This window comes from Harmonia axyridis, chromosome X (genome assembly GCF_914767665.1).
Source record: "Harmonia axyridis chromosome X, icHarAxyr1.1, whole genome shotgun sequence".
Lineage (NCBI taxonomy): Eukaryota > Metazoa > Arthropoda > Insecta > Coleoptera > Coccinellidae > Harmonia > Harmonia axyridis.
The window spans coordinates 12,071,275-12,094,609 of record NC_059508.1 but is presented as its reverse complement, the minus strand read 5'-3'; the positions used below and the strand labels follow the sequence as shown (position 1 = coordinate 12,094,609).

The following is a 23,335-nucleotide window of genomic DNA, read 5'->3' as shown; positions in this document are numbered from 1 at the left end:
GTTTTCTGTCTGTTCATGCCGTTTATAAGGGTTGGATTCTGGCGTCGATTGAAGGCACCGTATCTGTCAAGTTTGGGATCGTAAATTCAGCATCCACAATCTCTGACGGCGCACTAGGCAGGGGTTTTCGTGCCATAGAGGTTGGATGAGCGTGTGGAAGGTCCTTTACTGCTTTCGCCATTATGCAATTCAGTTTCGATTTTAGTGTCCTCGACGAATTGCGTGCTGAATAAATTCAGTGTTCCACAACGTGGAACGTTCGAAATAACTGATTTTATGGAACATTCAGGTTCCTGAGGAGACACAGTCGGAGAAGATAATGCCTATTATTTCGGCTTCACTTGAACGAAGTGGGAAAATCGTAATTACACAGGTAATCACGAAATTACGAAATGTTGATTCCCCTGTATAGCTGATAGGATCCTTCTTTGACATCTATCGTTATCGCATTGCCCCGATAATGAATCTTCGAAAATTCCACCTCTTTTGGGACGAATTTATCGTTGAATATTTCCATCTTCATCCTTGATTTTCAACCCTTGAAATATTAGGTTGTAACCTCAAAATTTCGTAACCTCAAATTTGAGGTTTTTACATGAACTACTTACTTGGGTATATATAATAAAAGGTGTTTTTTTTTCGAGGTATATAACTTTAAGTTGGCATTACTGTTCAAGATGACGACCGATTTAACAACTGTCAAGTGATTTATTCTCAGTTTGGTTTGGCAATTCATCAGGAATAAACTCACGCCTGAACAACGCTTGCCAATAGTGCAATTTTATTTCGAAAATAATGGTTCTGTGCGGAATATGTATCGCGCACTACGTCCATTTTATTTTGTTTAGCGATGAAGTGCACTTCTGGTTGAATGGCTACGTCAATAAACAAAACTGCCGCATTTGGAGTGAAGCTTATCCTCAAGTTTATGTCGAAACACCGTTACATCCAGAAAAACTGACTGATGTCCAGGAGCTGTGGTTCCAACAAGACGGCGCAACATGTCACACAGCTCGTGCCACAATCGATTTATTGAAAGACACGTTTGGTGACCGCCTAATTTCACGTTTTGGACCTGTGAATTGGCCTCCAAGATCTTGTGATTTAACACCACTAGACTACTTTCTGTGGGGCAATGTATAGTCATTGGTCTATGCGGATAAGCCACAAACCCTTGACCATTTGGGAGACAACATTCGCCGTGTTATTGCCGATATAAGGCCACAAATGTTGAAAAAAGTCATCGAAAATTGGACGTCCAGAAATTGCAGAAATTGCGAAGGTGGTCAAGACATACTCGAAAACGTATCTCAGACTATCACTTGTTTCGATCAATGGCACACGGCCTGGCTGACCAGCACTTCCGGTATTATGAAGATATAAAATATTGGATTGATTCGTGGATCGCTTCAAAAAATGACCAGTTTTTCAACGCGGTATTCGTAAGCTACTCGAAAGATGAGAGAAAGTAGTGGCCAGCGATGGACAATACTTTGAATCATAAATGTATAACAAGTTTTTCACAATAAAGCCTCGAATTTCGGAAAAAACCGGCGGAAGCAAAAATGTACGCCTATGTATATGGATCGTATTTTGTCTATAAGTGATATTAATGCAGATTGCTTTTTTGAAAACCTGTCAGAAATAATCACCTAGCATCGATAGATTTTCGTAGAAATGCCTGCACTATAGTTGTTGGATCGAAAACTGAATGTTGAGATCAAAAGATGGCCCCTTATGTTAGTTATATCAGTTCTTACGAGACGAATATAAAGCCCTTAATAAGATGAATTCCCTTTTCGTATGATTTAATGCGTCCATTCAAACAGGATGAAGCCAATGAAATTGAGGTAAGGGAAATGTCGTTCGTCATATTTCCTGAAGCTTTTGGACTATGCTCTGGCCAAAGACGATTATTCAGATTCCTGCTTTATCTCGTTTGGAACCATAGACGTATAATTCCCCTGTTCTATAAAATTTCTCGCTTTTATTTTCGCTCTACATTCACTTTACTTACCTTTGGATGAATGAAACTTCAGAAATAAACTGCCGAGATAATTGGAATAGAATTGTTAAGGAACATAATAAGCAGAGTTCGTTTCCATTCTCATTCTTCTTCGAGAGAAAATCTCGGATTTTTCTGAAAGATTCTGCAGCTCTTCCATACTGGGGCTGCGAAGCATTGTTTTTCACTCTGTTTACAAAAAAAAATGCTCAAAGTGGAATTATCACTCCACTGAATGCATTGTGCTCACTTTTCATACCAGCTCACCAAACTTGTCATTTATTTTTACTTTATCGACGAGATATCGTCAGGATTAGGAATTCCCAATCACAAACCTAAAGATTAGGAGAGCTCTGGTCTGGAGTCAGGAGCTTATGAGCGCTCGTTCCTCCATGCGCTCTGAAAGATCACATATACCCATTGACGACAAGGACGCAAACGGAAGGAATTTTCTCTAATTCTGTGGTTATTCCATTCATTCTTCCACATCTTGTAGAACAAAATCGTGCGAGAATATATCAGAAACGCACAGTTTTCATGGTTATATTTTATTATTCTATGTTGGTACTCCGAACTTTCCGCCACGGCTTTATCTGTCAATTCATAAATTTGCCTTAAAGAAATCAGTTCTGCCAACCAACATTTTTCAATGCAAAAATCACTTAATGATATTTATGGAAATATTTCATTAATTTCAATAAAAATGCAATGAATTAGAGAAAATAATGTATAATACTCGTACAGGAGGCTCATTCTACCACTCGTTCATTCCAAAACTCGCCACTTCGTGGCTCGTTTTTGAACTTTGAACTCGTGGAAGAATATCAATGCCTTCTGCACTTGTATTATAAATAACTATTATATTCGATTTTCGGATTTTATATTAGGCCAATTGAAAAGTCCCTGGTCTGGTTCTGATGATTTTTAGTTAGTTCCAACCTTCAAACGATACGTGTCAAATTGGACAGCAGTACGACCATTAATTTGTGAGATATTGCGTTGTGAGTGTAGCTACTTTTGCTATTTGAAAGATGATGAAAAAAAAAAGTCATGTGCTGATAAAATATTGATTTTTGAAGGAAAAAAATACAATTGAAGCAAAATCTTGGCTTGATGAATAGTTTTCGGGGTCTGCACCAGAAAAATCAACCATGCTAAGTTTAAACGTGGTGAAATGAGCACCGAAGACGGCGAACGCAGTGGACGCCCATAAGAGGGAGTCACCGAAGAAAAAATCAAAAAAGTTCACAAAATGATTTTGAATGACCTTATAGTGAAGTTGATCGAGATAGCAGACATTGTGAAGATATCATCTGAACGTGTACATCATATCATTCACGAATTTTGTACATGAGAAAGCTGTGTGCAAAATGTGTGCCGCGCGAGCTCACAATCGATCAAACGCGTCAACGTGTTAATGATTCTGTGTAGTGTTTGAAGCTGTTTAAGTGCAATAAACCTGAATTTTTGCGTCGATATGTGACAATGGATGAAACATGGCTCCATAGTTTCACTCCGGAGTCCAATCGACAGTAAGCTGAGTGGACAGCCCACGAAGAACCGAATTCAAAGCGAGAAAAAACAAAACGGTCAGCTGGCAAGGTTATGGCATCATTGTTTTGGGATGCGCAAGGTATAATATGCATTGATTACCTCCAAAAGCGCTTATTATATAGCATTATTGTATCGTTTAAAGGATAAAATTCTTAAAAAAAGGAGCTGTTTCATCAAGACAATACGCCGTGTCACAAATCAATGAAAACAATAACAAAATTGCACGAATTGGGCTTCGAATTGCTTCTGTATCCACCGTATTCGCCAGATCTGACCCCCAGCGACTTTTTCCTGTTCTCAGACTTCAAATGAATGCTCGCTGGAAAGAAATTTAGCACCAATGAAGAATTTATCGCCGAAACTGAGGCCTATTTTGGAGCGAAAGAAAAATCGTACCACAAAAATGGTATCCAAAAGTTCAAAGATCGCTCTTTGGCTATGTTGAATAATAAAATCGAATTTTGCCAAAAAAATCGTTTTTATTATGGCAGACCGGAGACTTTTCAATTGGCCTGTTACAACAAACGGAAAACGGAAGGAATTTTTTATTCGATTTTCGGATTTTATACATTTCAGAACATACGACATAATGTGAAAATAATTTCAGTGAGGGGTTAGTCATCGAAAACAATAAACCAGTAGAATCCAATTGATTGGAAGCTGAGTAACAATACAATAATAATCAATGGTTATAGTGCTTTGATCCACCGAGTTTCAATTAAAAAATAAACAATTTTCTGCAAACTTTACAATGGTAAATTTTCATGAATTTATAATATGTTGATCGATACAACAATAGTAATAGATTGGATGGAAAACTAAATTGCATGAATAGAATATTTTAAAAAAATTAGGTTTTTCCACTTTAAAATTATTTCCATTTTATTTAGTAACTGAAAATTCAAATGAGGTTTTCCTTATACTCAACTGACTATATATGTTCATTTTTGTGTGCATTATTCCTCGATAATTGCTTGTATATCATATACTCGGATGTTGATTCACGATGAAGAAATATTACTGTCTTTTATGTTGTGGAAAATTATGAAAGCCGTAATTTATTTCACGTAGCATGAGTACATGGTGGTCGATCAATGAGGTAAAAGTTTAATTTATCCCCCTGGACTTGCTGGACTATCGTTCAGATAAAGGAATTGATTTATTCCTGTCTATCGCTATCTACGTCATAGACCAAACCTGAAGTAGGTAGTGCTTTGTTATTCTTTCCTCAGGGGAACCGGCAATATGAGAACCACCTGTCCTTGCACCTCTACGCCATAATTCGTATGCTTCTGGTACGTAAGTGATATTTAAAGCCTCCAAAGAGGTGGGTTTCTGTCTCGAATAACAGAGGAGGTCGTATCTTCCGTTCAGAAAATTTCGAAATAATACTATGTCAGAGTATAAGCATTAACTTTTTTTTTTACCTAGAAATCCGACATTTGCGACTTAACATCAGGGTTTCCGAATAGGGGGATTTCTTCAGATTTATTGTTTGCGAAAGATCCAACCACAGACACAATTCTAGATGCAAATCCTCGATACGAAGCGTATTTTATATAATCCCACTATTTTTCTCAAAAGTGTCCCCTGAGATTTTCACACTCAATATGGAAGGTTTTTTTCCTTTTCCGAATAGAATGCGCCATTTCCCAATATGTATTCTCACCTTATTCCTCGAACCTATCTGGAAATACTGTATATTCCATACAAAAAGTAAAGACTAAAGAGTATCGAAAAAACTCAAAGCTACAGATTTGTTTTTTCTTATGATTCCATTGAAACCATCATTCGTTTTGTTTATTTATGATATTCTTTTGTTACAGGTGAGTTCCGAGTCTATTGATCTGCCAGAGCACTCTCCTCAAGGTAAAAACAAGTAGTTTTTTTTGCTTTACTCCCACAATCATTCGTCAAAGTGAAAAAGATTTTATAAAGAGAACTATAATGTGAATTGCTTCTACCTATTGATGTAATCGTCAAATGAATTCAAATATTCAGATAAAAGAAAAGCTGGCGAGATTTTTCGATCAATTATCAATTAAAACTTTCGACTGAGAGTATCTTATGAAGAGCCCTAGAAAAGACTTTCGTGTGGCTGTTCAAATTCAGATCTACTATCCAATTTCCATTTATTATGTTTTCCATTTGCCTGGTCTACTGGCGAATTGATTTTAAATTTGGTCGAGTATCATTTCTGATTCAGTTTGATTATTCTGTTGGAATGAAGCTTAACCTTCAGTGAGGATATCGGAAGGGGGCCTCTGATGAGGTTAGGTTTTGAAGCAAAGGCTGTAAAGGAGCTTTCAGTTGATTGTATAAGCCTCGAGTTTCCATTGAATGCCTCAATTGACTCGAAATCGAATTACAATTCACTCAGTGATACTGTGCGAAACATGAAGATTCCTTAGACATCTCTGCCGAATAGCTCAGACCAAGCGTTCCATTCTTTCATCGAAGTTGCCATATGCAGAGGCAATCGATGACAGACTTTAGCCTGGGTCCTCGAAATTTTATCCTGCATCCTCTTTTGGGAACTTCTTGGGATGGCGATTGACTCTATTAGGGGTACCAATCCTATTCTAGTTCTCATCTTCCTGAACGATTTGAAAGATATTCCAGAAGGAAATTAAAAATTTGACTACTTGAAAGACACCAATATAATAATAAAACTGGTAGGAGTAAAAGAAGAATTCGAGCAGAAAACATCTTCTTCAATTAAACCTACGAATGGCTACAGATCGAATCGAGTCTAAATGTTGAAGAAACAACCCTGCCAATTCTCAGAACCAACAGAGGTAATAAAAACAACCATAAGTATTGAAGGTGATACACGGTGTTTCATTGGGAAACGGAGATACTTCACAGGTGCATAGGTGGCACCAAGGCGGTTCTGAAGATACCCCATTTATTGGGTCTTACTGTCTTCGTAGCCGAGATACAGGGTGTTTTATGAATTTTGCCCGTTTCTTTCTGAGGCCATATCAAACGAACCACCCGGTATATTTTCTCCATATTTGGCAAATATGTTCCTAATTGAGAGCCCAAACGTATCATGCAATAACAACCTTGAAAATCCGGGTCCGGGTTACCAAAAATTATGAATCATGTGAATCCTCGAAACAACCCCCTGTACATCGGAATTTTGAAAATCTGTTTTAATATTCGGAAACACCACTAAAAACTTAACTGAGACGAATGTGTTTTACTATGGTAGACCAGACACTTTTCAATTTGTTTGTTATTATAAAATCATCAAAACTAAAAAAAATCCCTACGAATATTTTAGTTTATTTTAATCTTAGACTTTATTAGTCATTGTTGTGGCCATTGAGCGAAGGAAATGAATAATAATATTATGCATATTAAAGCATAATGAACTAAGTCCAATGAAGCCATTGGAGAACAGGAAGACATCAGAATATTAGAAAGAATATCAGCAAAACAAGTCGACAATTAATTCGATTGAATAAATTAGCCAGAAATGATTTTAGAGAGTTTAGAGGCTGGCCGTTTAGCTGGCAATTGAATCACTGCAAAGTAACCCTAGATTAACCCAATTAACAGAAGTTGAATTTCAACATCTTCGCTAGTAAGTCGCTAAGTTTCAATTAGATATTTCGGGTTTCCAGCATTCATATATCAGTTTTATTGGCCCAAAATTAATATTTGGCATTCAATGGAATGAGTAGGATTATCATATGGATTAAATTCGATGATTTATGAAATGTAATCGAGTTTAAATGGAATTAGACTTTGGTACAATTGGAAATTCAATTTGAGATTTGTCGGTTAAAAGTTTTAGGATTTCATTGGCTTTACGAAGGTAGAGCTTTTCATCAACATAGTAGAATCATTATAACGGGTGTTTCGAGGTATATAAGTTGGCATTACTCTTCAAGGTGGCGACCGATTTAACAGCTGTCAAGTGATTTATTCTCAGTTTGGTTTGGCAATTCATCATGAATAGACTCACGCCTGAACAACGCTTGCAAATAGTGCAATTTTATTTCGAAAATAATGGTTCTGTGCGGAATACGTATCGCGCACTACGTCCATTAGCGATGAGGCGCACTTCTGGTTGAATGGCTACGTCAACAAACAAAACTGCCGCATTTGGAGTGAAGCTAATCCTCAAGTGTATGTCGAAACACCGTTACATTCAGAAAAACTGACTGTTTGGTGCGCTTTATGGACTGGTGGAATCATTGGTCCGTACAAAAACGATGATGGCCAGAACGTTACAGTCAATGGTGATCGGTATAGAGCCATGATTACTAAGTTTTTCATTCCTGAATTGAACAACCATGATGTCCAGGAGCTGTGGTTCCAACAAGACGGCGCAACATGTCACACAACTCGTGCCACAATCGATTTATTGAAAGACACGTTTGGTGACCGCCTAATTTCACGTTTTGGACCAGTGAATTGGCCTCCAAGATCTTATGATTCAACACCGCTAGACTACTTTCTGTGGGGCTATGTAGAGTCATTGGTCTATGCGGATAAGCCACAAACCCTTGACCATTTGGAAGACAACATTCGCCGTGTTATTGCCGATATACGGCCACAAATGTTGGAAAAAGTCATCGGAAATTGGACGTCCAGATTGAACTACATCCGAGCCAGCCGTGGCGGTCATATGCCAGAAATCATATTTAAAATGTAATGCCACAAGATTATCTTGCGGATAAATGAAATTCATGTCAATCGAATAATCCATCGTTGTTTTATTGCAATTTGAAGTTCTATAGCTCTAAAAAAATCACCCTTTATAATGAACTTATTACGATACAGAAATAGAGAGAATTCTTTGGAATCCCGTAATTGAATCCGATCCACTTGTTCAAAGGCTTATTCAAAATCAATTAAACAGATTTGCATTGCCTTGTTCACGAGCAATTAACTGAACGCATTCCATGGCATCTCTGATTCGACAACAAAATCTATTATAGTGGTATACGGTATACACCCGGCTAATACCCAATCAATTCCCCATATTTTCTACTGTTCGTCCATGATAATGATAACTGCCGCAATCCATTCAGCTCCATCCAGTATTGAATTGTGGCTGACACAGCCTGAACCCAAAAAAGACAAACCGGCAGAGGTGCCAACTGTACAAACGCCCGAAAGTTTGAATGAAGCTAAACGGAGTATTTGTCAGGAAATATTATCCGTAATTTGAAATAAACGGCAAAGTTCGCATTTGCACACAATTATAATTTAAATTGGAGAATATACGGTGTATCCATTACGCTGCTACTTCCCCAGGGCTTAACAAAGGCCATTTCGGGTTGGCGCTTTACTGGCCTAGGACGTGGATTAGTCATGTAAAGGCGTCGGTTTCGTGGTGTTTCTGTTTCCATATTGATAACCTGGTTCAATAACCAATTTGAAAGTTAATTTTTGAACGCTGTTTTACCGCACAGATCGTTTTGTCACAATGTCTGGAATTTTGTGGACTCAAACGATAAGGTTCGACTCACTGACGCCTCAAATTCAATCCTGTCCGTCCGTATACACGATAATTTTCAAACAAAAAGTCCTCAAACTCAAAATGTTATGATTAGATTCGGATCTTGAATAGGTACAGTTTCCGAATTTTATTTTCCTGTCAATTTCAAAATCACGGAATCTATCGTAATATAAACTCGTATTCAGATGTAGAATGACGATTTCAAACAAACTTTCATATTGACCTTTCAACCGGAACCATGGAAAATTCAACAAAAATAATGACAAAAAAATACATAATATTTGATTGACTTGATATCAAGCTACTTGATATTACTTGAGCTTGATATGCACGCGTTGCACGACATATATTTCTGCAATCTTGTGCGCGCTTAGGCTAAATAAGGGGATTCCTAGAGCGCCGAGAGACTGAAGCATTCGCCAGTGTGTCTTTCTTAGTAGTTTTCTCACATTTCTATGAAATATTTTTGTAGTTTCAGAAATATCTTTCCAAACTTCGCCAAAATGGTCAAGAATTTTTAATTAACGCCAGCATCTTCAGTTCCTGTTGAAAGACAATTTTCCAGAGTGGCTCTTACAGTTACAAAAACCCGCAATAGGTAAGGAGACAAATCTATAAGATGCCTCATGTGTCTTAGATCCTGGTTGGAAAATTATGAAATCAAACAAAGCCTGGAGGTTTCTCAATATTAAGAAACTTTGTTTTTTATTATTTTTTATTTTGTTATGATTTATAGTGGTTTAATTTATGTTCCTTTTTCGAAAAAGTTGATATTTTCGGTTCTTTTATACAATAAATTTGATATATAAAAGTGTTTTTGGCAAGGTTCCTTCTCAATTCATCATTTTTTTATTGATGTGACACTACACAGCTTGACTTGAAATCAAGTCAAGCTCGAGCTATGTAGCTTGAAAATCAAGTCAAGCCGTGAATCACTAATTTTGCGTGTATATACAATTTGAGTCTTCTCACTTGAAGCATTTCGAGAACCATAAGGTTTAGAGAAAAAATCTTCAAGGAACCCCGATTTCTTTTTATGTGTGAAATTCAAAAATATAGTTACTTTGGCTGAATGCAATCCTGTTAAAAAGACCAGCAGAAATAAATATTTGATGTCAGGTCTAAAAATTAGGAATCGAAATACAGGATTTCTTATTTGGAATGATAGATAATGTAACTAGCCGACTTAGTTTGAAGATGGAGTTATTTGTATAAACTCGCCTCAACTCCTTCAATTCAAATCCTCATCTGTTCAAGCAAATTTCCACACGACTTTCCAAGCATTGCTTTAGGTTACATTTAAATTCATCTTGTTACTCTGAATGGAATTTTTCGTTATTATAGTAATAGGCGGAGATGTTCTGAGCTTGTCAACTTCGTTATTTTATCAAAAATGAAATAGAAATCATGAGAAGCATATTTAATATTTATTGCTCACGGAATTGGACTAACTCACTTATTGTATACTACTTCATTCGCCAAATGTAATGGAAAAAGTAGGTTTTCCCTGGTTTTTCTAATATATTAGCTCATTCCAAGGTAAAATGATAGATGTTATGCTTGGAAAATCTTAACTGTACAGGTTTTCAGCTGTGGCAAAGCTTATCATGAAAATTTAGACTGGCTGAATATCTTAATCTAGCCCGAATCGGGAAAGAGAATGTTCCTTTTGACCTCAAGAATCTACTGTTGAAATATTTATCAACGACAAAGACTCGCACTGTATGAAACAATAATTTCAAGATCCATACAAAATTTCGTGTAGTAATCTAATAGTTCAATGATGACAGATCCGACCGATTTGAAATTTGTTATGCGTTACATAAAATAACAATTTCAAGATTGTCGTAGGAATTCACGGCTTGGCTTGATTTTCAAGCTACTTGGCTTGAGCTTGACTTGCTACTTGATTTTTAGAAGTTTTATTGTGTAATGTCACATCACTAAAAAAATGATGAAATGAGAAGGAACCTTGCAGAAAACACTTTTATTTATCAAACTTATTGTATAAAAGAACCGAAAATATCAAACATAAATCAAATCATAACAAAACAGAAAACAATGAAAAAATAGAGTTTCTTAATATTGAGAAACCTCCAGGCTTTGTATAATTTCATAATTTTCCATCCAGGATCTAAGACACATGAGGCATCTTATAGATTGGCCGCCTAACCTATTGCGGTTTTTTGTAACAGTAAGAGCAGCTCTGGAAAATTGTTTTTCAACAGGAGCTGAAGATGCTGGCGTTAATAAAAAATCCTTTGCCATTTTGGCTAAGTTTTGAAAGATATTTCTGGAACTACCAAAATCTACCAATATATTTCATAGAAATGTGAGAAAACTACTGAGAAAGTCATATTGGCGAATGCTTTAGTCTCTTTGCGCTCTAGGAATCCCCTTATTTAGTCTAAGCGCGCACAAGTTTGCAGAAATATATGCCGTGCAACGCGTGCATATCAAGCTCAAGTAATATCAAGTAGCTTGATATCAAGTCAAGCAATAAATATCTAAAATCAAGTCAAGTCAAGCTCAAGTATGTAATTTTTCACGAGCTTGATTTTCAAGTCAAGTAGTTGGTTAAAATGTCAAGCTATTCGGCTTGATGAATCCCTAGATTCGCGCAAAATTTCATTTTGATAGCATCATCAGAGGCATAGAAAATTCAAGCAGAATATCAAAAGAATTGAGGAAAGTACTTTTGTGAATCAGAGGCGTAGGGCGCATTCATGCACCCTTGAAGACCACATAGTTTTCACGCCAGTGCTTTCCCCATCTTTTTACTCGGTTGTAGCGTGAATATTCCTGATGCGATGTCGGGAATTTTTCGATAATCATTATTGGTCTCCCTTCCTCCTCAATCGTGACACAGTCGGTGCATTATTACATGTTCTGATCGAAATAAATAGTCTCGGTGCTTGGGCAAATTAATAGCACTCTAATTACAGACGTCTGGGATGAAACAAAAAATGTAGGTATATAACAAACGGTTTGTCGCGCTAAACCTATCACCAAACTCAGGCAAAATAACGCTATGAGGACCGGTTCTCTCGGCCTGAAGGTCGCCAAACTTTCACTACTATACTCAACAACCACGAAGATAAAGCTCAGGTAGATATATCTAGCACTTGACCAGATTGCACGTGAGGGATTGTTTCAGATATATGACTTTTCGGCTTTTTAGTTTTCCAAATGAAAATCAGCAATGAATATACATACACTGTGTCCGTAAAGTATGGAACATATTCATTTTTAGCTAAACAGACCATTTTAAGAAATAATCCTGAAACACGTCGATTTTTTTATTTCAATTTACCGTATTTCAAAATAATAATCTAATATACACCTCCATTTTGTCTCAATTTTCCGATTACTCTAGCTGAGCTGGTTCCAAAAATGTATCACATGTTGATTCCAATTGGTACAGGGTGGACAAAAATACAATAGTTCAGTGTGTGCTCATAAAGTAACGCATAACATTCTTTATCAGTTAAATTAACAATATTATCAAAATACTTATTGTCTAGCGGCAATAAACAAATAATGACATTTCACAAAAAACTAGACGACTATGTTTTTTTTGAATTGATAAGAAATAATTTGTTTCATATTCTGTCTGCTAGACCTCAAGTACCCAACATGTTCGGAAACAGCTCATTTTTACTAAAAATGTAACAAACTACAGGGTGTTAAATTCAAACCAATTGCCGCTAGACAATGAGTATTTTTGATAATATTGTTAATTTAACTAATAAAGAATGTTACGCGTTACTTTATAAGCACACACAAAACTATTGTCTTTTTGTCCACCCTGTACCAATTGGAATCAACATGTGATACATTTTTGGAATCAGCTCAGCTAGAATAATCGGAAAATTGAGACAAAATAGGGGTGTTCCATTCAAAAAAAATGACGGTGACGTCATTACTAGAAAGTAATTCACCCTGTATAATAGATTATTATTTTAAAATACGGTAAATTTAAATGAAAAATCATGCAATTTCAGCATGAAATTGTGATCAGTTTTTCATAAACTCCGAATGGGCCATTGTGGTTAATCACCCTGTATAAAAGCTCAATTGGTGGTATCCTATTGACTATTGTTTGAAATTATATTCACACAAAAAACGGAATCAATCCTACTAGTAATTCATGATTTATTAGGTAAGTTGATGAGCACCGGGATTGCATTGGCATAGATAAGCTATGTTACATCCTTAATCAAAAAAAAAAAGATGACACAAAAATCCTGGGATCAAGATATAGAGCACGCCAAGCAGCAGCAGCCGCATTCGAAAATTCCTCAGATATCGTCCTGCAAATGGCTAAATATATCTCATTTTGCATTGCAAGTACGGATAGCACGAACTGATTGTCGGCATAATGAGAAATGAGATTTATTTGAGAAATGCGTTCAGGTATGCTAATCCTGGACTCCACAAAAACATGCACTCTTAACCGCTACTGAAAATTATCAATGCATATGCGACGAATTGGTGGATTATCCTTGAAGGAAACTAACGATTATACCTTGAATAAATTATCGAGAACGCCGTATTCATTTAGTTTCACTCATTTCAGGCTACACGATAAATTGTCTAAAACGTAAATCTCAGACAAGTGGAATGCGAAATAAATCGCTTATAACATGTTGAAATGCAATACATCACAAGGTCCAACTCCGGTGCAGATGAACCACTTGAAGTCAATTTTTTTCCTCATTGAATTAAAATGCCGCTTCAATTCATGCTGCAAATATTGACTAACAGTATTCCTACTCCATTCTATCACACTTTTATCTATTCCAAAACTCAAATTCAGAATAAAATGAATGAATGAACAAAGAAAAATTAGAAAATTAGGTCTGATGCACAGATGGCGGTGCTAAAATTAAATCCATATTATTTTTACCAACTTCCAAACGATACGTGTCAAAATTTGACAGCAGTCCGATAGCAGACATTGTAAAGATATCATCTCAACGTGTACATCATATCATTCACGAATATTTGTACATAAGAAAGCTGGGTGCAAAATGGGTGCCGCGCGAGCTAACAATCGATCAAAAGCAACAACGTGTTAATGATTCTGAGCAGTGTTTGAAGCTGTTTAAGTACAATAAACCTGAATTTTTGCGTCGATATGTTACAATGGATTAAACATGGCTCCAACATTTCACTCTGGAGTCCAATCGACAGTCAGCTGACTAGACTGCACACGATGAACCGAATCCAAAGCGAGGAGAAACACAACAGTCAGCTTGTATGGCTATGGCATCAGTATTCTGGGTAAGGTATAATATCCATTGAATGACCTCCAGAAGGGCCAGACCATCAACAGCGATTATTATATAGCGTTATTGGATCGTTTAAAGAATGACATCTTCAAGAAACGGCCCCATTTAAAGAAAAAAAAGGTGCTGTTTCATCAAGGCAATGCCCCGTGTTGCAAATCATTGAAAACAATGGCAAAATTGCATGAATTGGACTTCGAATTGCTTCTGCATCCACCGTATTCGCCAGATCTGGCCCCCAGCGACTTTTTCCTGTTCTCAGACCCCGAAAGAATGCTCGCTGGAAAGACATTTAGCGCCAATGAAGAAGTAATCGCCGAAACTGAGGCCTATTTTGAAGCGAAAGACAAATCGTACTACAAAAATGGTGTCGAAAAGTTGGAAGATCGCTATAATCGCTGTATCGCCCTCGAAGGCAACTATGTTGAAAAATAAAAGCGAATTCTGCCAAAAAAATGTGTTGTACTATTGTAGACCGGGGACTTTTTAATTGGCCTGTTACTATAGATACGATATTTTCTTGTGTGAAGAAAATGTCCAATTTGTCTGTTCAAACTAAAACCAACTGGTCAACTGAATTCAATCAATGTTGAGACCTGAAGCGTAAAACTGTTAAGGAAACAAAAAATTGTATCAATTAAAGGAATCACAACTGTTCGATATTTTTCCACTTGAACAATTCAAACAAATATGGACCAATAAAGGATATGTCTCACACTCGCAAGCTTACTATGGTAGACAGGGACTTTTCAATTGGCCTGTTACTTAAATTTCCAATATTAATTTTTGCTGCAAAATTCTGAATTTATGTTTTTTAAAATAACTCTGTAAAGCTTCATTGAAAGGATTCTCAATGTTTATTTAAATATGTTGAACAATTATATAGAACTAGTATATCGTAGAGCACTTTGAAAATTGTTTTACTTGATATTCCTTATTGCTATTTTCTAAATTTCGTACGATGTGCGAGAAATGTTAATAACATAACGTAAGGGTACACTGCAATACGTACGTGAGTATTCATTTGACACAACGACGAACAATTAAAATTTTATGGCCAGTTTCGAAAACTATCTAGTATTATGAATCGATATAAAGGTACTTAACTATTAATTGCGCCGTTTTGAGCACACATTTTAAAATACGATGACTCAGAACCTTGAGTTTTGCAGTAATAAGGTAGGTTCCACGCTCATATCTGAGCAGGGAATTAATCCAGAAATTAAATTCAGCACCTGAACCCAGGAAGTTAAGTGCTTTTCTCCCCTTTTGTTGGCGCCATCAAAAATCAATATGGATACAAAGAGTTCCAGAAGTTCCACACTGAGGTAATCTCGCCCTCATGTTAGGTTACTAGATTTGGAACGGTGTTTCTATTCAACTCGACAATGTCAAAATGCTTTTTTCCAAATACTTCTTTTTTCCCTCTCAATCAATGCTGTTTCGTTTACGTTGATTTCCACATTGAAGGGAATTTCTTCAAATTGACTCGTCTAATTTTTTCTCCACACCACTAATATGCTTTATGCAAAATTGTCTCGTAGAGCTAGTTGTCTGACGTTCTATGCTACGCCAATTATTCATTTCATTGACCTCCTCAAACTCTAAGTTTTTTCTTATTCTCACTATACAACTAGACAAAGTTGAAATCACCGAAAATATCTGCCCAAGAACAGTTTTTGTTCTGGGTATAGCAGCTTATCTGGCTAGATCGAGGTGAAAATGATATTTGATATAGTTTAGCTTCATCACTATCGTATTTCGCTATCCTATCTGATGGTTTGTCTGTGACATCTTTAGATCCGAGCTTCGACACATGTTTGTTTACGTCCTATTTACTTTTCATGTCATGATAAATAATAATCTTAGACGATTCCGCCTTAAGATGTTAGAACACCATCCCCTGTTTCTATTTGTTCAGTTCTGTTCAACATCAAAAAGGCATCTTTCTTAACCGGATGTCTATTTTGGGTTTGGAGGATAAACTTCGATCTTAAAATTCCAGCGAGCGGTTCAGGCATGATTTTTATATTTGTCAATAGAGACAAATAATGAGAGACCAATCTTTCAATATTTTCTGTCTTCCCATGTCAACAATTAAATATCAATATATATATATATTATTCAATGAATTTCGTCTTTACTTGATGAACTATCGTTATCGAATTGAATGAAACAAGATTTGCAATGTTTGCTCTATGGTTTACATTGCACAAACAGAAAGATCAGTCAAGAAGAGGATATACACTGTATCCGTAGAGTATGGAACAAATTCATTTTTAGGTATACAGACCATTTTAAGAAATAATCCTGAAACACGTCGATTTTTTATTTTAATTTACCGTATTTTAAAATAACAATCTAATATACAGTAATGACGTCACCGTCATTTTTTTAAATGGAACACCCCCATTTTGTCTCAATTTCCGTTTACTCTAGCTGAGCTGATTCCAAAAATGTATCACATGTTGATTCCAATTGGTACAGGGTGAACAAAAATACAATAGTTTTGTGTGGGCTCATAAAGTAACGCAAGTAACGCACAACATTCTTTATTAGTTGAATTGACAATTTTATCAAAAATACTTCTTGTCTAGCGGCAATGGGTTTGAATGTAACACCCTGTAGTTTGTTACACTTTTAGATTAATAATAATGAATAAAAATAAGAAATAATTTCTTTCATATTCTGTCTGCTAGACTACAAGTACCAAACATGTTTCGAAACAGTTCATTTTTATTAATATAAAAATGTAGCAAACTACAGGGTGTTACATTCAAACCAATTGCCGCTACCCAATAAGTATTTTTGATAATATTGTTAATTTAATTAATAAAGAATGTTAGGCGTTACTTTATGAGCACACACAAAATTATTGTATTTTTGTCCACCCTATACCAATTGGAATCAACATGTGATACATTTTTGGAATCAGCTCAGCTAGAGTAATCGGAAAATTGAGACAAAATGGGGGTGTTTCATTCAAAAAAATTACGGTGATGTCATTACTCGAAAGTGAATCACCCTGTATATCAAATTATTATTTTGAAATACGTTAAATTAAAATCAAAAATCGACGTGTTTCAGGATTATTTCTTAAAAGGATCTGTTTAGCTAAAGATGAATTTGTTCCATACTTTACGGACACAGTGTATGAACACTACAGTAAAAGACTAAGGCCCGGTGCACACATCCGACTTTTGCAGTTACGACACCCGTTGCGGTGTCGTACCTATTCAATGCACACTACATACGACACCGTCATGGTTGCGGAGCCGGATCAATTCACTTCAAAGAAGAGCTCAATATCCAATTCCCTCTCTGCCATTGTGCGAACTCACGACAAACGTCGTATGTGTGCGCAGGCCAATTTGGAATAGAGTACTGAGAGATCGCATGTACGACTGCGGCACAGTTGCGGCCTAGAGGGACATGCTACCAAAAAACGACCGTAGGCTGGCAGTTACGACGTCGCAACTGCACGGCGGGTAGTGTGCATGCTCCCATTTGATTCTTTGTACCACAGGCCGCAAGTACGACACGACGACGGTGTCGTAACTACAAAAGTCGGATGTGTGCACCGGGCCTAACTCTCTTAGAATATCTCCCATTCTCCCAGTAATTCCCAAAATATTGTTGAATATCTTCCAATAGTTTCTAGAATTTCTAGGCAGCAAACATCCTATGTACCTACCTGTGAAGTTTATTGGACCTTTTGAGTTTTTATGGATTTTTCGGTCAACATTAAAATTTTATTACCTAAATAAGTTGTTCTACAAGCTTTGTTCTGTATCAGTCGAAATGTTGAAGTAGCCTAAAATAACTAGTGTGGCGAAACGTTCATTGTTATTTTGCAAAAATTAACACCAAAAAAAATGTTTTTAAAAGTTCTGTTTCATCTTCATCTCCGAAATAACAAAAGAGTTTTTACGAATATATTAAACTCAGACGGGAGTAATATCTAGGCTCTGAAATGGAACGAAAGAGAAAATATTCATCGTTATGTAGAGATAGATTTACAATTATTCAAATGACTGTGTATCTGGCTGTCAAATTGAGTGTGAGCAAATAAAGTGGAAACACTTATCTAACTTGTGTACTCGAATAACACCAAAACTATCAAGTCGTATATGATGCTCGATTGAAACCAGATATACCCTACACCTCCTCAAATATTTGAACATAATTTGGCAGCTGCTAGCAACATCAATCAAAGTTATCCTGGCTGTGTGAAATAATAAGACTTGGTGGATGATAAAATTGCTATAATAGTCTCCTAGATACATAAGTAATGTCAAACTGAGCCGAAGTTGTGGGTGTGAAGCAAACCCCAAATTTGATACATATGTTGTACATTCGCCCCAAATGATAGAAACGTTCGGGGTGTGCACGTTCTCGCCACCCCAAGAATATGCAATATATTGGAATATTCCCATTAAATGTTGCCTTCTACCACTGATAAGATTTAGCACGAATAATAATGCCCTTAATGGTTATAGCAAATCAACTTCCCAGAAGCTGCATCTGATGACTAAGTGCACTCTATGGATTCGTGATTAGTTTTTGTGGTAAATTGTGTGGAAGTAGCTTCCATATTTCCTCGTCTATTTTTAAATTGAATTAATTAAGAATGTAAATATTGATAAAGGTAGAAGAACGCATTATGGTTCATTATTTTCAAATAAGTCAACTTAAAAAACCTTGAAATTAAATGAAATCACATACGAAAATCGATCAGTGTATTGGATTGTTCCTATTTATTTCAGAATGTGAACAATGAATCGTAAAAACTTCTAATCACGAAAGTTATTTGTTTTCCCAATCAATTTATTGTAGATTGGAATGTCTCGGTTTACGAATAAAATAGATTTTTTAAAGCAATGCCAACCTGTTCCTACTTGAATGCAAAAGCCTATGTGGTTCTAAATGCTTGAATACACTTGAACTTAAAAAGAACAGAATATTAACTACAAGACAGATTCTTAACGCCTTCATTCAATGAGAAAGATACAATCGTTTTTTAAATAATTTTTCTCTAATTCTGTGGTTATTCCGTTCATTCTTCCACATCTTGTAGAACAAAATCGTGCGAGAATATATCAGAAACGCACAGTTTTCATGGTTATATTTTATTATTCTATGTTGGAACTCCGAACTTTCCGCTGCGGCTTTATCTGTCAATTCATCAATTTGCCTTAAAGAAATCAGTTCTGCCAACCAACATTTTCCAATGCAAAAATCACCAAAATATATTTATGGAAATATTTCATTAATTTCAATGAAAATGCAATGAATTAGAGAAAATAATGTATAATACTCGTACAGAAGGCTCATTCTACCACTCGTTCATTCCAAAACTCGCCACTTCGTGGCTCGTTTTTGAATTTTGAACTCGTGGAAGAATATCAATGCCTTCTGCACTTGTATTATAAATAACTATTCTGCGCTTGGTGAAAGATTCTTATATTGTTTTTGTAGTTAGTTTAAAAATAACGAGGAAAATTTTGAGACTTTTTTCTGCTGAAGTTTAACAGTTTCATAAGTGTTTTAAGCGTTTGAATACACATAAACCACAAAACTTACCACAGCATTAATTATTAACGTGTTCTTTTGAGAAAAAATTTGGTCTCTTATTGCAAATTTTCAGACCATCGTAAATAATTTTGTTTCGTGTATGTCTGTGGGTCCGTGTTCGCAAATCCTAGCAATAGCCTTTTCATCTGTTATTATTATCTGATTTCAATGAGAGGACCACAAACCGCATCAAAGGGAAATTGGCTTTCGGTGAATTTGTGCAAATCAATCGTAATTGATTGATTTCCCACAAAATATCTGAAAATGAAGTAAATTCCACCGCTCAATTATTTGGAAATCATTGCAGCACTTGATACAATTTGACTCACCTTGTACATTTTCTGTGCGTGCAGGGATCATTTTTCTCTATAGTGAAATTCAATTAGCTGTTTGAACAATCGATGCATACTCGATTTGGTTTATATATTCGAAATAGTTTCATCACAAAGGCCATTTGAATTTTTGGATAGAAAAGTTATATACTAACTGACAAAGAAACTGCAACACCCAGAAGGAGCTGTTTAATTTCACTTTTTTTTTTGGTAAAACATAGATAGTATAGCAAAGAGTTAATAATTGAAATTAGGCGAAAAAACGAAGGCACCCTATATAATCAAAACGATTGACTTTAGATCGATGACACAAGGAAGACATTTGATGGGCTTCACGAGTTCTAAAATATATAAAAAATTCGAGCAAATTCACCCAAAGCTAATTCTCCTTTGATGCGGTACGTGATTCTTTGGGATTTGTAGTCAATGTGGGGCCTCTTTTAGAGAAATTCAGCTTTTTAAGATGAAAGAACTGGATTTTAGGGGCGGTGGACAAGGGGGAATATATTGACACACCCATTGGCAGAGATTTTGTTGAATGTCTTCATTCAAATCCAACGTCAATTTAATTCCATACAACGCCATCAATCTGAAAACGTCTTCTTCGTGTCCATATCCAAGGTGAGTCCGTCAGTTCTCCTTAGAAAGAGCATACGTTCGAGGAAACTCATTTTTGCTTCATCCTACCTCAAATTTGTTACGATAACCATTATCTGGAAGGAATTTGTAGTCAATGTGATCCTTAGATTGATCTTTTAGATAAATTCAGCTTTTTAAGATGAAAGAACTGGATTTTAGGGGCGGTGGACAAGGAGGAATACAGTGCCACATCTATTGGCAGCGTTTTTTGTTGAATGTCTTCCTAAGTTTCAAATTCACCGTCAATCTAATTCCATACAACGCCATCAATCTGAAAACGTCTTCTTCTTGTTAATATCCAAGGTGAGTCCGTCAGTTCTGCTTAAGAAAGAGCATACGTTCAGGGAAGCTCATTTTTGCTCCATTCTACCTCAAATTTGTTACGATAACCATTATCTGGAAGGAATTTGTAGTCAATGTGATCCTTAGATTGATCTTTTAGATAAATTCAGCTTTTTAAGATGAAAGAACTGGATTTTAGGGGCGGTGGACAAGGAGGAATACAGTGCCACATCTATTGGCAGCGTTTTTTGTTGAATGTCTTCCTAAGTTTCAAATTCACCGTCAATCTAATTCCATACAACGCCATCAATCTGAAAACGTCTTCTTCGTGTTAAATCCAAGGTGAGTCCGTCAGTTCTCCTTAAAAAAGAGCATACGTTCGGGGAAGCTCATTTTTGCTCCATTCTCCCGCAAATTCGTTACGATAACCATTATCTGAGAGGATGGATACAAACGTGCCTGAAAATCAGGCCATAAATCCTAATATTGTCCGCGCCACAATTTTTGAATTTATTCTCTCCGGCTTTTGTGTGTTGGGAGATTCATCTTCTATTCCTTTCGATCTGCACCGTCGTTATTGACAAGGAAAGAAAGCGCTCCGAAATTTGATTAGATTTTAAACATGGCAGTTTTATGACTACACTCGTACAAGCCGGGAAATGAGATGAGCTATATCAGGACTGAGTTTTCCTTTGGAACTCGAACGAGTCTTCCTTTAATCTTATGTGAGTTCCGTAAGACTTTTTCAAGCAGGATATTGATGCAGTGGCGTCATAACAAACTCGGCGGCATACGGAGTTCTTATTTTCGTTATAAGTGTTTTTCAATACTTCTAATTCTTCGATTATCGTTCCTTCCTATCATTTCCCATCTATAATCAAATGCTCTACGTCAATACGCTAAAGCTACAGGAAATTTCCTGTTTGCCCATTTCCTCGTCGATATGCTAGGAAATTATGCTTTTACTGTTTCCGTGGAAATGCGTTTGATGGAAAATTCTCATCAGTTTTTCTGGTTCATTTAAAAATGAAACACCGGTTTTTTTTGCTACTGGAACTGACGTGTTCTTAACGCTTGAATACACATGAACCACGAGCAGGCAGAATCTTAACAGTAACATTGGTCATTTAAGCCTTTATTGAAGATAAAATATACAACCTTATTCAAATTATTCTTATAAATAATATTTTTATTGTTTCCTTGATAACGCGTAAATTTTTCTATTGAAACTAAACATTGTCCTGAGTGTAATGTTTTCTTGTCTCCGTGGAAATGCGTGAAAAAATCTCATGAGTTTTTCGGTTCTTTAAAAAATAACGCAGAATATTTCAGACCTTTTTCTACTGAAACTAAATATTATCCTGAGTGAAGAAAATACAAAAAGAAAAAGAAGTACGATTTCCAAGTGTGTAATATCATACGATATTAATTATCTATCTGGTTAATGTATCAACAAAATTGTCATCAGCATAACCATTGTCAAACAGAAGATTGTCACGCTATTTTATAGGAAGCATAATCGAAGCAAACCAAAGAGAATGCATGTCATCAAGGGAGAGTAGCGATACACCGGTTCATCAGTACCGCTTAACTCAACCCAAGATGGCGAACAAACGAAATAGTAGGCACTTTATTGCATTCTCCTTGGTTTGCTTCGATTATGATTCCTATGAAATAGCGTGGAAATCTTCTGTTTGACAATGGTTATGTTGATGGCAATTTTGTTGATACATTAACCAGATAGATAATAATTATTATCGTATGATATGACACACTTGGAAATCGTACTTCTTTTTCTTTTTGTATCTTCTTCATTCATTACCAAGTGCAGGTGTTAGCCAATTTTATATATATTTTTTTTATTATTTATTATTATTATTATGTTCTAAGCGTTGAAATACACATGAACTACAAATAGGCAGAATCTGAACACCAAAACTGTCCATTAACTTCTTCAGCAGAAAAAAAATGCACAACCATTTTCCAAATTATGCATCAGCATAAGTGCATTCATCCCACGTATTTTCTTCTACCAATAATGAACCTGCAATCGACATATTCAACCGACTTTTCAAAATATAATGGAATGAAATGTGGTGAGGGTTAATTCATCAAGAACAGACTATTTCTAACTGTTTCACAGGTTCTCAATTTCCTCAATTCTAAGTTTCAAAAGCGT

General features: G+C 36.0%; 1 protein-coding gene across 14 annotated transcripts in view; it reads left to right on the top strand.

Annotated features, from left to right (window-relative positions):
* The window catches only part of LOC123685603 (latrophilin Cirl), a 188,938-nt gene that overhangs the window by 59,981 nt on the left and 105,622 nt on the right, over window positions 1-23,335 (top strand). For 2 of the 14 annotated variants that reach the window (XM_045625309.1, XM_045625314.1), the window contains exon 2: window positions 5,386-5,428. The exons of the other annotated variants lie outside the window; for them this stretch is intronic. The gene's annotated coding sequence lies outside the window, so the exon portion shown is untranslated. The remainder of the gene's footprint in view (window positions 1-5,385; window positions 5,429-23,335) is intronic. 14 annotated transcript variants of the gene reach the window in all.